The sequence below is a fragment of the Myiozetetes cayanensis genome, unplaced genomic scaffold (assembly GCF_022539395.1).
Source record: "Myiozetetes cayanensis isolate MyiCay16 unplaced genomic scaffold, myiCay2020 scf183, whole genome shotgun sequence".
In the NCBI taxonomy this organism is placed as follows: domain Eukaryota; kingdom Metazoa; phylum Chordata; class Aves; order Passeriformes; family Tyrannidae; genus Myiozetetes; species Myiozetetes cayanensis.
The window spans coordinates 16501-30151 of NW_026087393.1; the positions used below are offsets into that span (position 1 = coordinate 16501).

At 44.1% G+C, this 13651-nt stretch overlaps 1 long non-coding RNA gene across 1 annotated transcript in view; it reads left to right on the forward strand.

Annotated features, from left to right (window-relative positions):
- LOC126638992 (uncharacterized) overlaps nt 1-13651 on the forward strand; it is a 50244-nt gene that overhangs the window by 14874 nt on the left and 21719 nt on the right. Inside the window, exon 2 of the long non-coding RNA XR_007628733.1 lies at nt 3559-3641. This is a non-coding gene — a long non-coding RNA (uncharacterized LOC126638992). The remainder of the gene's footprint in view (nt 1-3558; nt 3642-13651) is intronic.

Consider the following 13651-nt stretch of genomic DNA (forward strand, 5'->3'; position numbering starts at 1 on the left):
GGCTGTTGCCTAAAAGGCTGCAGAGGAAAAAAGACTCCAGGTCAAATTAGGTAGGAGGTAAGATAAGCAGCAGAGGTTTTCATGAGCCTGGAGGCTCCAGGAATACAAACCCATGCGCACGCTTTCGAACACAGGTGTTACAATTTTTATAATGATTTCCATCCAATTCCTGTCCAGCCACTGCCCCGGCTCTGGTCTTGAAGGCCGTTGTGTCTATATCTTCTTGCGCAGATTTTAGGGTGTTCTCTACAATTCTACCTTGAAAATGAGACTAAACAGGCTAATGGAATTTAGGGGGATTGATATGGGAATTGGGTAACAGGGTTGGCTATGTGTAACTACTGTGTTAAGGGTAAGGGATAAAATGCAGCTACGTTAAAATCTACGTTCACTACACAACTACTTCTAAAATCTACAAAAATTTAAAAAAATCAAAACCCCTAAGGCAACAGGCCTTCAAAATAAACCTTTTTGAATTCTTTCCACTGCCTTGGCATTTTTGGGGGATACCTGCATATATCTTACTTTACAGGCACCGACACCAGCCCAGCTTTGGTCATGGTCGCACTCTCCTTGCTCCTCACAAAATTCGTTCATCATTGGCCTGCTACTTTACTTCCTGCAACATACAACTTAAACCACAGATTATTTTCCCCCCAAGGTTAAATCTCCTTGAGGCACACACCGGGTTTGCCCATCCTTCCGCATTACCCACCAGGTACACTCTGGTCCCTGAGCAAAGACAATCCCACGGAGGGGTTTGCCTTTTACCATGGGAGGAGAAACCCACACCGACTTCTCCAGACACTTCCCCATGTGTAGTATCGGGACCTTATCTCCTCCCACAGCATGTAGGGTAAACAAGACTTGAAGCAGGGCTTGCTTTCTTTCCCTTACTATTCCTTTACATTTTGGTTTTGCATAAAATTAACTGCAACATAATCACCATAAAAAGTGGGCCCTGTGATCATGATGCTTGATCAACATGAAAAGATCAACTGTGTAAGTTAGGAACTTTTTCAGTCACTTCTCTAGAAAATGTTACATACACTATCCCAATCTCAATAATTCTACCATAGATGTCATTAATATTTGAGTAGGCGAGCAATGGGATTTCATGGCTGTGGGAACTAGGATGATGCACATGGAAATCACCCTTTTAAGAACTGTGACATGGTATTTACTACTTCTCTATATTGGACTGGTTCTGAATCAAGCAGCAGCCAAGACTCTTTATTCATATCTGTTTTTAATTTGAAGCCTTACTGAATAAAATCAAGGATGAGGAAATACTTAGATTTCTTCCAAACAGATAAATATTTTTTCCAGAAGTCTTTAGACAGGATTTTGACCTACTTTACAGAAACTAGAGGTGGGCACAATCTAGCTACTCAACCACTTCTGTGCAACCTGGAAATTTCTTCCTTTCTTCCTTTGACGGGTCACAAAACTGTTTTGTCCAATGTGTAGAGATATGCTGTAAAAACCTGGTAGAGTTACTTTAAAGCAACCCCATATCTTCTGCAGCTGAGCATCTGAGTATCAACCTGAGCAGCAATCCTGCATTTCTCTTACAAAAATCAACTACCCACCCTGTAAGATAATCAGTTACTGATGCCAAGGACGGTAAGAGGGAGGCAGTCACATATGAAGCTCTAAACAGGCACATTTACGTGATGAAGACCGCTATGCTTGCCTCTGAAATTGTGCAAAGCATTTGACACTGTCATGCACAACGTCCTTGTCTCCAAACTGGAGAGGCATGGACTTGACAGATGGACCACTCTTGCAGTGGATAAGGAATTGGTAGGGTGGTTGCACTCAAAGAGTTGTGGTCAATGGTTCTATGTCCAAGTGCAGATCAGTGACAAGTGGCATTCCTCAGGGGTCAATGTTGGAACCAGCGCTGTTTAACATCTTTGTCAGCAACATAGGCAGCGGGATTGAGTGTACCCTCGGAAAGTTTGCCGATGACACCAGTCTGTGTGGTGCGGTCTACATGCTGGAGGGAAGGGTTGCCATGCAGAGGGGCCTTGACAGGCTTGAGAGGTGGGCCAGTGCAAACCTCACGAAGTTCAACAAGGACAAGAGAATGGTCCTGCACCTGGGTCAGGGCAATCCCAAGCTCAAATACAGGCTGGGCGGAGAATGGATTGAGAGCAGCCCTGAGGAGAAGGACTTGGAGGTGTTGGTGGATGAGAAGGTTGACATGACCCAGTAATGTGTGCTTGCAGCCAGGGTTGATCCTGGCTGGATGCCAGGTACCCACTAAAGCCACTCTCTTCCTTCCCCTCTGCAACTGGACAGAGGAAAAAAAAAAAAAATCAGCGAAGGATTCATGAAGTGAGATAAGAGCTGGGAGAGGTCACTTGCTGATCATCATCAGCAGCAAAACAGACTCAAAGTGGGGATATTAATCGAATTTATTACTAACAGGGTCAGAGCAAAAGAGTGAGAAGTAAAATAATCTTAAAAACACCTTCCTCCCACCCCTCCTTCCTTCCAAGTTCTACCTTCTCCCCAACAGCGGTTCAGGGAGACAGAGAATGAGGGTTACGGTCAGTTGTTGTTTCTACTGCTGCTCAGAGTCCTTCCCCTGCTTCCCGTGGGATCCCTCCCACAGGAGACAGTCCTTCACAAACCTCTCCAGCGTGAGTCCATCCCACGGGCAACAGTTCTTCACAAAACTGCTGTCCCATGGGTCACTTCTCCATGGGGTGCAGTCCTTCACAGATGAGCTGTACCGACGTGGGTCCCCCACAGGACCACAAATCCTACCAGGGAAAAACCTGCTCTCCGCGTACTGCAGGTCCCCCGCAGGACTGTTCCATCTTGGGCCTCCCACGGGGTCACAGCCTCCTTCGCATATCCACCTGCTCCGGCATGGGCTCCACCACGGGCTACAGGTGGGTGTCTGCACCCCCATGGTCCTCCATGGGCTGCAGGGGGACAACCTGCTTCACCCTGGTCTTCACCATGGGCTGTAGAGGCCTCAGCTCCGGTGCCAGGAGTACCTCCTCCCCCTCCTTCTGCACTGACCTTGCTGTCTACGTTGTTTTTCACATGTTCTTACTCCACTCTTCCCTTGCTGGATTTTTCATCTGTGCAATAGATTTCTTTTCTTAAATATGTTATCACAGAGGCATTACTATCACTCTTGTTTGGCTCAGCCTTGTCTAGAGACAGGAAGACCATCCTGTAACCAGCTGGCATTGGCTCCACGAGAGAGGGGAAGCTTCTAGCAGCTTCTAACAGAAACCACCCCTGTAGCCCCCTTGCTACCAAAATCTAACCACAGAAACGCACTACAGGGCCCCTTCCAACCCAAACCATTCTGTGATTCTATGAATTTTCTAGAGTGGCATTTCTGGTCCATACACATGCCATGTGTATTCCTGAAGACGTGAGCAATCACAGTAGTTGCTGCGGCCAGTGTGTGTTGTCCTGTGTAACCTGAGGGCTGTCACACAGTGGAATGTATAACTAGCTCTGGGAAAGCACTGGTTTAAACCATGCTGGTTGAATTTAATGTCTTCTTTTTCCTCTCTGCGCTTGCAGGTCAAAAGATTCTTCACCACAGAAGTGATGCCTTAGAAACTGTAGTCCTGATCAATCCCTCAGATGAAGCAGTTAGTACTGAGGTAAGTCAGTCAAAAATATTTCACTAGATGTGTAATACAAACTCCATTAAGTGGACAGGTTGAGTGAAGCTCCTAACTGTGAACAAAAGGACATGCTAGAAACAAATATCATCAAAAACATCCAAAAAAGCCCTTGATTTTTTCCTGGTTTCCTGGTGTCATGGGTGGGAGTGGAAGGTTTAGACAAAATTTATTAAAAAGCCCTGACGTTGAGTCATGAGGTGCAGAAAGGCCTCCCTTGCTTTCTAAACCCCATCTCAGTGAGGAATCTAGGTGTGGCTGAATCCAATCTTAGCCTTGGATTATGTCAATGGTTTAAATTTAAGGAATTACAGAGGTATGATTGAACCACTTTTGTCCCGCAGGTCTTAATGATTGGCAAAATGAGAATATTTATGTAAAATGAATAATTTATTATTACAAACGATCAGACAAAAGATCTTAATCAGAATTATTTACTACACAGTATAAATGCTAAAACTACTAGTAGTGTAGTATAAGATAGGACAGTGCACTATATTGAAGCAATTATTGAAACAATTACATTAAAGATAGCAAAAAGGAAATAATTTTTAAGTAGAGATTTGATGTAACTAACTCATACCAATGCTCGTGGAGGGATCTCTTTCTCTCAACCTTGAGGAGTATCCTTGGAGGACGTCCCCAGCCAAGGGAGGAATCTCCACACATACACCCCAAGAAGGGTTATGTTAGAAGAACCTGGCTGTATGAAAGGGGAGTGGACTTTTAAAGTGATTGACTGCTAGTCACACATCTACAGGCCAGTTACCAGCTTATCTGAAGTCTGGTGAAGCAGGATGGTTTTAGCATAATGAACACCAAGACAGCACCCTGGCACCAGCAGTTGAACTGGCATGATAACTTGCCTGATGGCTTGCATTGTATGCATTCTCTGATTGAATTTTAGATCTTGTCAGGTAGGGGTTATCCTGCCACACCCAGACTCCTGATAAAGTTTCAAAGACATAGGACAGAAACACACCACTTAGCCAGCACTCATTTCCTCATAACACACCAAGTTCCCTTCTTGATGAAGTGAAGGCAGCTGTGGTAAAACTGCACCTGGTTTTCTTCTGTTCCTCCATTGTTTGGTAGCTCTGGTTGCCTTTTTTACATATGAAAAAGTGTCTGAAAAGAAACCAGATGCCATGAGATAAATATAGGTCCTCCAGAAGAATGATCATCTATGTGGTTGTGACTCTAGGTTGATCTATGTGATCTGTCCTTCAAAAACCGCATGACATGATCAGTGGACTCTCAAGAGTACCCTAGAAGAGGACTGTCAGTTCCTCATGAACTTGCTAGAGTAGAGCCAAAGAATTGAGCATGTAGCTCAAAGAAAAAAATTACAAATTTAGCTAATGATACTGAAGGTTGTAAGAATTAGAGATAATTACATTGCTAGCCAGTGCTAGGAAGCACTGGCATGGTACAATTTATTTTGGGAAATGAAGTGACTCTGCTTGCAGTCTTTTGTGAAAAATCTATTTGTTTACCAGCCTTAAACGATATTAAACACAAACAGGAAGAAACTGTCATGGTTTGACCTCAGTCGGCAACTAAGTGCCATGCAGCCACTCACTTCCTCCATGCCGGGGAAAAAGAGAATCCTAAAAAAAAAAGTAAACCTCGTGGGTAGAACCAAGAACAGTTTAATAATGGAAACAAAATAAAATGTAATCAAATATAAGAATGATAATAATAATAACAATAATAATAGTAATGAAAAGGAGAGAGAGAAATTAATAGAACCCAAGAGAAAGAAGTGATGCACAATAGCTCACCACCTTCTGACCAATACCCAGTTAGTCCCCTCCCGTCAACTCCCCCTAGTTTATATACTTAGCATGACATTCTATGGTATGGAATATCCCTTTGGCCAGTTCAGGTCAGCTGCCCCAAACTTCAATCTCTCTTCCTACACCTCTCAAGTGGATGGACTACAAGATGGTGACTGGAAGAGCATAGTCCCTCCCACTGTAAGAAAACATCTGGGATCGACATAATTTATTAGTATGTTTTGAAAAAAGGTCTTGGGTTGGCACACTTAAAAAAGTTAAAGTGTCTATAGTTAGTGATATCATGAGATGTAAATAGTACATGTGACTGTATCTGAGTGCTTGATTATGATTATGGTGAAACAGAAACATCCTTTAACTTTGTAGATAATTGAACAGAATGATAGTCTAAATATACCACTTTTATGCGTGATTTGTGGATATTACTTTTTAGTGACATTTTTGCAACTGAATGAGAAGTAATACTGTAAACTGGAAAAAGAAAATTTGCCTTCCAAAAGCAGTCTGACACATTAACATGTGGGACACAGCTGACCAAGGCTGTCCTGATATACTGCTATTAAAATTCAACAAGAGTTATTGAAGAAATGTATTTTTTTCTGGTCCCTTGCTGCCTGGAAAAGAGACATCTTTCCCCTGTGCAGGGTGGGGAGTGGGGAGTGATGAAGGGTCCCACCAGGAGATACTGCGAGAACTTAAGAGGATAAAACTTGCTACCAGGATCGGAACACTCCCTTTTTGATTCCTGAGACTGCAGCTGGGAGGGAGTTTTTGGTCGCTGAACCCCTGGAGCCACCCCACACCCCAGCTTTTGCAGTTCCTGTCCAGGCAACCCCCCCCCCTCCCCCCGATTGATGCCTTAAATGACCAGAAAGAAACCTCTAACACTCCTTTTTGAGTATTAGAAAGCAAAACATTCTTTATTTACAGAATGCTGAGTGCATTGGAATAATTCCCAAAGTACACACACGGAGTTACAGAGGTGTTGTAGTTTTATACTAATATCTAATATTACATAATCTGTTATATCCACTTCCCAAAACCGTCCATCCCATTGGACCTCCCTTATCCCACCTTAGACACATCTTTCAAATTTGATTCAGAGATCTCAACAACCCTTTATCTTCATCGTGTTCCTCTTCCTTATCTTGTTCCTTGGTCTTTGGCACAGTAGCATGCCTTCTGGAACAGTTTCAAGGTTTCTGAGTAGCTCTGACAGTTATATCAAGCAATGTGCCTTTTATGTCTTTTACTACAGACAAAATGTTCTTTATCTTGTTACAATCTTTGTCCATTGGAATTCTTGACAAGAAATATTAAACAACATTTTTAGAAGTCTTGTACAAACGTACTAACAGGTCAAAGGCACTAGCAAACTATACCAAAAGTGCTAAAAACCTATACTGTAATCTATATAATGTAGATTTTAAGGCATCATTGTTGGTCATGGTCACCAGTTGGGGAAATTCCCTTTCGTATGTGGTAAGTGGCCTCTGCATCTACTGTCTGGGAATAGCACCACCGCCACTGCAACCGCCTGAGCTGTGGCAACCCTCCTTGCCAACTGCTTTGCAGGCATGTTTTTCCATGCCTGGTGTAGGTAGTGATGTCATGTTGGTATTCTCAACTTTCAGAAATAAACTCTCCAAAATCCTTCCACTGCCTGGTCCTGAGGGTATCTGAGCTTAATCTTTCTTCACAAAGGTTTAGGGGACACCTTATCACCATGTTGCATTATTTAAAGGGTGGTCACAAAGAAGATGGAGACTCCCTTTTTACAAGGAGTTACATGGCAAAGATGAGAGGTAATGGCTACAAGTTACTCCTGGGGAGATTCTGATTGGACAAAAGAGGAAAATTTTTCACAATGAGAACAGTCAACCATTGGAATAATCTCCCCAGGGAGGTGGTGGATTCCCCAGCATTGAACACTTTTAAGATTTGGCTGGACAGGGTGCTGGGCCATCTTTTTGCTAACAGAGGTTGGACCAGATGATCCTTGAGATCCCTTCCAATCTGGTATTCTATGAAACAATTAGGACTGGTATTTTGTCCTGTTCAAAAAGAACAAATAAATCCAATCTCTGACATTTAGAGGAACTAAAAAGACTATGCTCTTTTTCAGGTAAAACTTCTTGGTTTCATAATTTCAAAAAGTTTCATTCATATATCAGTTATTATTTATTTTTGTCTTTTGAAACTGCTTTGCACTTTGAAACAAAAACTTTCTCTCTGGAAAACCTACACTTTCTGCTGAGGAAACATCAAAATAAATCAGGTAAGGAATTTCTAAAAGGTATTGCATAACAAGTGGCATACCACTAGACCAAATCTTCATCTCACCTTATGTCCCATTCATCAACAGCTGTCAAAAGTCAGTGCCTGGGGAAGGGTGGAGCAATTATGTCATGAAGCTTCCCCTGAAGGCTGCACCATCATCTGGCAGTTCAGGGACATTCTAAACCTGATCATCTGTGTTTTTATTTAGCAGGGCTAACTGGTTTTTGCTTTAGTGAATCTCAATGCCTTTTACATCACTCTGGGATTTTAGCACTGTCTCAGTTTAAATGAGACACAAGTGTTTTGCTGAGGATGAGTTATGAGCAAGACCCAAACTCCTCCCTCTAAGCAATTGTAAATCCGAAATAAGAGGCTCCAACTGAGGGAAAAAAGTGGAAAAAGGAAGAATAACAGTCCTTTATTTAAAGATATATGTGTATTGGCAGAAACAATGAAAGAAAACAAGTAAAACAACCAAACATTACTCCTATACCCCCCAAAAAAATCCCCTTCAAAACAAACAAAAAAACAAAAACAAACAAACAAAAAAGGTAAACAGTTCTGTTTGTGCCCTTGGGTGCAATTCTAACCACAGTCAGCAGGGGGCACTGTTGGATCATCAGAGATGCAGAACTTGTAGTGTCCCATGACAGTCAGCAGGGGACACTGTTGGATCACTGGAAATGCAGAACCTGCAGTGTTTTGTGCTGGTCAGCAGGGAGCGCTGTTGGATCACTGGTCATTGCCATGTGTGGAAACATCCTCCTGGGTGTACTGGAGAAACCGAAAATTGAGGTTTTCCCTCCCCCCCCACTGGGAAAGGGGAGAGAGAGGAGGGAGAGAAAAAAAAAGGTCCTTCCCAACAGGAACTCTGTCCTGCTGGCTGAATCTTACAGTATAGTTTTTCCCTCTCCCTTTGATATGCACAAGAACTGTTACCAAGAAAGAAAAGTGGGAACGGAGGAGGGGAAAACCTCCTGAAACAGTTCTTTTCTGATAAAAAATCCAAGTAGAATTCAGAGTTAGCAGTCAGGCTGAGAACAAAGCCACCTCTGAGCTCCTACTCCGACCTTGTTCCAGCTTCAGCAGCAACCTGAACTCCTCCCCCTCCCCTGTTTCCCAGGAGACGAGAGGAAAAAAAAGTAAAAAGGAACTCCTAATCCCCCCCCAAAGACAAGATCCTGAGGGTCATCAACTAGGAATGTGGCCTTACCAACCACTTCTTTTGTGTTACTTAAATGCCTAAACCACAGTCAATCTGCCCATTCAACATCCCCTTCACACAGTGGTCAGGGGGAAGGGAAAAATTCCTGCTTAGTTTCTAAGAACCAACAAAACCATGACAAGCACCTACCATATCCTGTGCCAAGGAGTTCCCCATCCATGTGAAGACCCATGTTCCTGCAGTACAGCATGTGCTGGAAGGCAGTGAGCTGATGTTCCTCTCCCCATGTACCCATGACTCTCAGGACTCAAGAGGGGCTTCTCACCTCCACCCTTGGTACAACTCTTCTCCAAGGTCAAAAACTGTCATTCCTCAGATAGAGGTTGTACCTTACCTCTGGTCATCCCCTGCCCTTTGCTGGGCTTTTCTGATTTCTGCTCTATATCCTTGGAGGCACAGAGTTGCGCAAAACATTCAGCACATGCGCACACCAGGGATTTGCACAGCATCAACTGTTTTCTTCTTTCTATCCCTTTTCCTAGTAATACAGATTGCTTTCTGAACTACTCCTCCTTTCTTTTGCTTTCACAGATCTATTACATAATCATCTCATTTCTAAGAGGACATAGCAGTGGTTTCTTAAATCCAGAAACTAAAAGAAATTGCCCTTTCCCCAGGAAAAGTTTTAGTTTTGAAAATTCAGCAAAAGATCATAAACAAGGACAAGCTTTGTAAAAAAAAAATTCCCATCTGGTTCGGGGAATATACCTTTATCTTTTGCAAGCATCAAGATGAACTGTAAGGCACTCTCTCATCTGATTTTTCACAATGCTAGGTCCTACCCCAATGTCATGGTTTAACCTTGGTAGGCAACTAAACCCTAAACAACCACTCACTCACTCTCATCCAGGGGGATGGGGGAGAGAATCATAAGGGTAAAAGTGAGAAAACTCATGGATTGAGGTAAAGACATTTTCATACAATCATAGAATGTCCTGAATGGGAAATCCTTTCTGTTATCCTTGATATCCCTGGCCAGACTCAATTCTAACTGGCTTCTCTAACCTTGTCCCTAGTTTCCTGTACAATTCCCTTGTATTCCTTTCAGACCACCTGTACTTGTTTCCACTTCCTGAAAGCTTCTTTTTTCACTCTGAATTTTCTCAACAGCTCCTTATCCACCTGAGGAGGTTTCCTGGTCTTTTAACCCAATTTCCTTCTTGTAGCAATGCATCATTCCTCAGCTTGGAGGAGGTGATCCATGAAATTCAGCCAGCATTCTTGGGCGTCTGCCCTCCAGGGCTCTATTCCATGGAACTCTACTGAGTAGGTCCTTGAAGAGACCAAAGTCTGCTGTCCTGAAGTCCAGGGCAGTGGGCTTGCTGCATGCCCTCCTCACTGCCCCGAGGATCTTGAACTCCACCATCTCATAGTCACTGCAGCAAAGGCTACCTTGGAACTTCATATTCCCCAGAAGCTCCTCCCTGTTGGTGAGCACAGGGTTCAGCATGGCACCTCTCTTTGTTGGTTCCTCAGTCATTTGTGGAACCTCCAGGATTGCTTGTGCCCTGCCATGTTGTCCCTCCAACAGATATTGGAGTGCTTGAAATCCCCCATGAGGATGAGGGTTTGCAAGCGTGAGGCCACTCCTATCTGCCTATAGAGGCCTTCATCCACACCATCCTCCTGATCAGGTGACCTGTAGCAGACTGTCCCAGTTTAAATGAGACACAGATGTTTTACTGAGGATGAGTTATGAGAAAAAAGACCCAAACTCCTCCCTCTAAACAATTGTAAATACGAAATTAGGAGACTCTGACTGAGGGGAAAAAAATGTGGAAAAGGGAAAAATAACAGCCCTTTATGAAAAGATATATGTGTATTGGCAGAAACAACAAAAGAAAACAACCAAAGAATGTTCCTATACCCACAAATAATCCCCTTCAAAACACACCAATAAACAAGCAAAGAAAAAAAAGGTAAACAGTTCAGTTTTCACCGTTTGGTGCAATTCTAACCACAGACAACAGGGGGCGCTGTTGGATCACCAGAGATGCAGAGTTTGTAGTGTCCTGTACCAGTCACCAGGTGGTGCTGTTGGATCACTGCAGATGCAGAGCCTGCAGTTCTTTATGCTGACCAACAGGGGGTGCTGTGGAATCACTGGTCATTGCCACATGGAGGTAACACCCTCCAGGGTTTGTTGGAGAAACCAAAAAAAAATGGGTTTCCCTCCCTTTCCCACACACTGGGAAAGGGGAGAAAGGGAGTGGGGAGAGAAACAACAACAAAAAAAAGTCCTCTCCAATGGGAAAAAACCCCAAAAACTCACTCTGTTCGGCTGGTCAAATTGCGTGGCACAGTCGTCTCTCTCCCCTTGACGTGCACAAGGACCACCTCCAGGGAAGAAACAAAACAGGAACGGGGAAGGGAAAAAAAAACCCTCCAGAAAACAACTCCTCTCTGATGAAAAATCCAAGCAGGATCCACAGCAGGCAAGTAGGTCGAGAACAGAAAGAACCATCGAGCATCCACTCTGACCCCGTTCCAGCCTCCACAGTAAACCCAAAACTCCTCCCCCCATTTCCCAGGAGACGAGAGAAAAAAAGTAGATCGTCATCCCGTCATCCCCCTGTTTGCTAGGAGAGGGGATTCTGAGCAATTAACCAGAAAACCACTTCTTTTGTGTCCCTTAAGTGCCACTTAACAACCCTGCACGCAGTGGGCAGGGGGAAGGGAAAAAATTCCTGCCCAGTTTCCAAGAACCAGTAAAACCATGACACAGATGCCCACTATAACATCCCCTGTCCCTGCCCTCCCCTTAATCTTGACTCACAAGTTCTCAGTTGGCTCCTTATCCCTCCCCAGGCAGAGTTCCATTCTCTCCAGATGGTCATTGACATAGAGGGCTACACTCTCTCCTTGTCTCCCTAGCCTGTCTGTCCTAAAAAACCTAAAACCTTCCTTTCCAATGCTCCAGTCATAGGAACACCATGTCTCCGTGATGCCAATGATATCATACCTACCCAGGCATGTGCAAGTCTCTAGTTCCTCTTGTTTGTCCCCCATACTTCTTTTAGGAAGAAATTCTTTACAGAGAGGGTGATCAGGCATTGGAACGGCCTGCCCAGAGAGGTGGTGGATTCACCATCCCTGGAAGTTTTTAAAAAGAGATTGGACATGGCCCTTAGTGCCATGATATAGTAATTAGAGTTGGATCAGGGGTTGGACTTGATGATCTTGGAGGTCTTTTCCAACCCAATCTATTCTATGATTCTATGATTATGATTCTATGTGGATTTTTGTATAGGCATCTGAGCCAGGCTCCAGATAAAGTTGACTTGCTGGCTGGAGTATCTGGAATGCCTTTGCACTGTTCCGGGAATCCATTAGAGGTGTTTGCATCTGACTGGCAGGATTGGGATGGATAGGTGCCCTCTCATGACAAATCTAGTTTAAAGCCCCCTTCACCAGTCTGGCAAGTCCCCAAAGATATTTTTTTCCCTTCTTTGTCAGATGGACTCCATCAGCCCCCAGTAAAGCAGGCTTGGCAAAGCAAGTCCCATGGTCTGAGTAACCAAAACCCTGACTACAGCACCATTGCTTGACCTGCCAGATTTGTCTGGCCATTTTGAGTCATTCTCCTTTGACCTGGAGGATTGATGGAAAAACTACTTGAGCTCCAGAGCCCTTTACTATCTCTCCCAGGGCTCTGTAGTCCCTCTTAGTGCTTCCCAGACTGCTGTCAGCTATATTGCAGACTCCCACATGGAACACTAATAGTGGGTAATAATCAGTGGGTTTAACTAGGTTTGGCAGTTTCTCAGTAATGTCCCTGATCTGAGCTCTGGGAAGACAATATATCTCCCTTGAAAGTGGGTCAGGTCAACAGATGAATGTCTCTGTGCCTCTTAGAGTCACCCACTACTATCACCTACTGCCTTTTCTTGGTTGAACTAGTTGTTAATTTCTTTATTCTTGGAGCAGGTTGGACTGATCCAGTTAGCTCTGGCTGTTCTTCCAGTGTGTCGGGTGTTGCCTAGAGCTATGAGGTTGTCTTGGGTGGGGATATCTGGTTGGGTGGGAATGTCTGGTTTTGAAAGAAGCTCCTTCCCTTTACTAGTTTATTTCCTCTTCCACTGTTTTTTTCCCCCACTGCTTCCCAAGCCCCTGTGTTAATGCCTTCCCTCCCTTTCATGTGCGCCAGGGTGTGAATTTTTGACCTCTCCTCAGTGTACTGTGGTTCCCCCACCATAGCAACTTGGAACCAACTGTCCAACTCCCCACCAACCTCCCTGATATCTGTCTTTTGTCTGCCTCCTGCAGCTTGACCACCTGTTTCTGGAGGTCCTTCACCAGAGTGCACTTGTTACAGATCAGTGAACTACCCCTCTCAGACACCCTGATACTCCTTGACCTCTCCACTTCCTCTTTGAGTTGTCACCAGGTTGAGCAGATCATCCACCTGTTCACACCACAAACAGGTACTTGTCAGTGACAAGCTCAGGCACTCGGACAGCTGCACGTTGATGTTTGAGATCCATTTGGGTCACCGTGTTCCTTCTGACAGTGTGACAGAGTCACAGAATATTCTGAGTTGGAAGAGACCCACAAGGATCATCAAGTCCAATGGCCTGTACAGGGTTCAAACCTGTGACCTTGGTCTTATTAGCACCATGCTCTAACCAACTGAATTAATCTCAACTGGTTTTTGACTGAGTGGAAACCATAGTTAGTCTTCTAGT